The following is a 2,728-nucleotide window of genomic DNA, read 5'->3' as shown; positions in this document are numbered from 1 at the left end:
GGGGGGTGGCCTGGGGTGGGGGTGGGGTGAAGGTGGGGGTGGGGTGTGGGGTAGAGATCGAAATGAGTACTTTGCAGTTGGCCCTTGGGTACTGGGTTGGCTAACTACCTGGTATTGCAATAAAATATTTGCCCTCTAATCACATCCCCCCAACACCACACCCTGTTTGACGTGTTATAAAGCATCCCTTCCAGTCGACTCGACTTTTTTGTTTTGATTTCGTCATTATTGTCCAAGATATGTGATAAGGAGCAATAATCTAGTTTTCAAGGCTTAATCGAGTTGGAAAGAAGTCCATACCTCAGAGGAACCTTGGATAGAAAAGGAAAAAAAAAAAAAAATCTCCAGAGGCCACATTCGTTATTTGTAAACTCATTCATTTTTTCCCAAACAGTGCCACCTACTGTCCATTGTAAGTCATCAGGAGGGTTGTTGGCGAGGATGAAAGAGAAATAAAGGGGGTAAAAAAGTAACCGAGAAAACGAACCCTTTTCAGCCTCGGGACAATGGGAGAGAGATGAGAAAAGACCACCTTGAAGCAAATAAATAAGTATTTTGACTCCTCTTCTTAAAAGGCTCGCAAGAAGCAAAAGCCACTTAAGCCATTACTTTAGAAATGCTTTTTTAAGGGCGCTATTTTCGAGTCCTCCGAAGGGCTATTTTATTTTTATTACATTTTATTTATAATGCATGCTGTTAGCATATTTTTTACGTTAGGGGAGCAGGTTAAGAAAAAAAACAAACACCGCACAATTATGTTTCCGCTTTTCCCGCCCACCCAAGGCGGAAACGACTGTGAAAGGGGGATTTGGACACATCAGCTCAGAAACTTCTGAGTTGGAGGGAAGAAAGGGTTAGCAAGTAGTGAATGGACCAGTCGCCGACTTTTTAGAGACTCCCGGGCATGTACACACACACACACACACACACACACACACACACACTCCAGCTCGCTCTCCCCAGAGCGGTTACTTAGCCTAAGGGTACCACTTGGCCTTAAAGCAAATTACTTAAACACTATGCAGAGTTGATCGCAAAGAGGGAATCCTTGTAACTAGGACAGGAATCAGGGATGTCTACAAAGCGTGGCCTCCAGCTCCACCGCTGGAGAACGGAGGGACTCAGGTGGTGGCCAGCATGAGTGCCCTGCATCTCTCTGCACACGTTAGCAATCAAGTTAATTGAATTCATTGGAGTTTAAAACCGGCCTCCAGCTCAGAAAGGGCTTTGAATGGCCAATTTTTCTCTGCCTCTCCCCGCCTCCCGCCGGCCCGCCCGCCCCTCCGGGTTCCCCAGTCCGCACCTCCCTTCTCCACTCCCCTACCCCCCACTCCCTCCTCCGCCCTATTAAAACACCCACCAGCTCACTAGTTAAGACCCCCTTAAGTTGGAGGAGGCAGAAAGGCAACAGCAGCGAGGAAGGAGAAGTCAAGACGTCTGGAAAGAATTACCCAGTCCTGGCTTCCAGCAGCCCATTGAACCAGGGACTTGAACCAGTCCCAGCCAAAGACTTTCTCCTGATTCTGCGCTTCCTGGGTTCTGCTGAGTCTTCACCGGGCTTTTTTTTTTTCTTTCTATACGAAAAAGAGAAGAGATTTCCCGATATCAGGGGAGAAGGACTGGAGCAAAAAGAATAACAATAAAAAAAATTTTTTTAAATTAATTTATTTTTAAAGTTAAATTTTTTTAAAAAAAAGAATCAGGAGACTTAAGTGCAGCGGAAATATCCAAGAATATTGGTGAAATTTCCTTTTAAAGTGGGGGAAGAATCAAACCTTTAAGGTTCCCGCATCTTTCTTTAAATGTTGTTTTTAAACTTTTTATTTTTTTTGGCCGGTCGTCTCAAATTCATCTGATCTCTTATTACCTCAATTCTGGAAACTGCCCGCCACCGGCCCTCCGGGACCACACAGACAGGCCGAGGACAACTTTATGACCAAGAGCTGAACAAGGTACGTTATACTGGCGCGATTTGGTGAAGGACGAGGGTGCTCGAATAGGCCAGGGGAGGGAAGAAATGATCTACATAGGTGTTTTGTGTTTTTTTTTTTTAAATCTTTACAGTCAGTTTTCGACAGAAAAGTGTGAGGTCTGAAAATTTCCAACAGACTGAAAAGCAGTGGATATTGCAGATAACTGTCAGGCTTAGCAACCTTGTCTTTCCCCATCCCTGCGGCGCTCTCCAGAAATCCGCTGCCTCGCTGGGAGCACAGGTAACCTCTCTGCCCGGTAAAGACTGCGCGTCCCGGGATGTACTTTTCCATTCCACATCTTCCGGAGCCGCCGAGGGGCTCCCCAGTTAGGAAACCAGAATTCCCACTGTTGTAAGGAAAATGCATTTCTTCTCCTTCCCATCCCATTTTCTTCTTTTTCCCATCCACTCGATGTGGGGAGGAAAACCCTGGAACTGCCCAGCGCGTTTTAAACTTCCAAGTGGGCAGCCCGCTTCTTACTTGTAATGCAAAGGGTTAAAACGATCGGGGTTCCTAGCTGGGACCCCAAGAAGGAGGGTACTTCCCCACCTCCTCGCCGCTACCGGCCTCCTTCGGCCACTCCCCCCTTTCTCCAGCCTCCCCTCCTGTGCACTCCCTGCACCCCATTAATGTGTCAGGCTGGGTCTGTCCGGGCTGAGCCCGGCTCTGGAAGCCTTAATCAGGCGCGGCGTCCCTGCCGCAAGCGGTGGCGGTCCCAGATCCCGGCGGGAGGGGGGCGGGCATCTCCTCTGTCC

The 2,728-nt window shown here is 48.0% G+C and overlaps 1 protein-coding gene across 1 annotated transcript in view; it reads left to right on the top strand.

Moving 5' to 3' along the window:
* Positions 1–1,357: 1,357 nt before the first annotated feature.
* The window catches only part of HAS2 (hyaluronan synthase 2), a 29,121-nt gene continuing 27,750 nt past the window's right edge, over positions 1,358–2,728 (top strand). Inside the window, exon 1 of the mRNA XM_005885867.2 lies at positions 1,358–1,952. The gene's annotated coding sequence lies outside the window, so the exon portion shown is untranslated. The remainder of the gene's footprint in view (positions 1,953–2,728) is intronic.

The sequence above is a fragment of the Myotis brandtii genome, unplaced genomic scaffold (assembly GCF_000412655.1).
Source record: "Myotis brandtii unplaced genomic scaffold, ASM41265v1 scaffold931, whole genome shotgun sequence".
Classification (NCBI taxonomy): Eukaryota; Metazoa; Chordata; class Mammalia; order Chiroptera; family Vespertilionidae; genus Myotis; species Myotis brandtii.
Note: the sequence above shows the minus strand (reverse complement) of the source record. Positions and strands in the feature narration are given on the sequence as shown.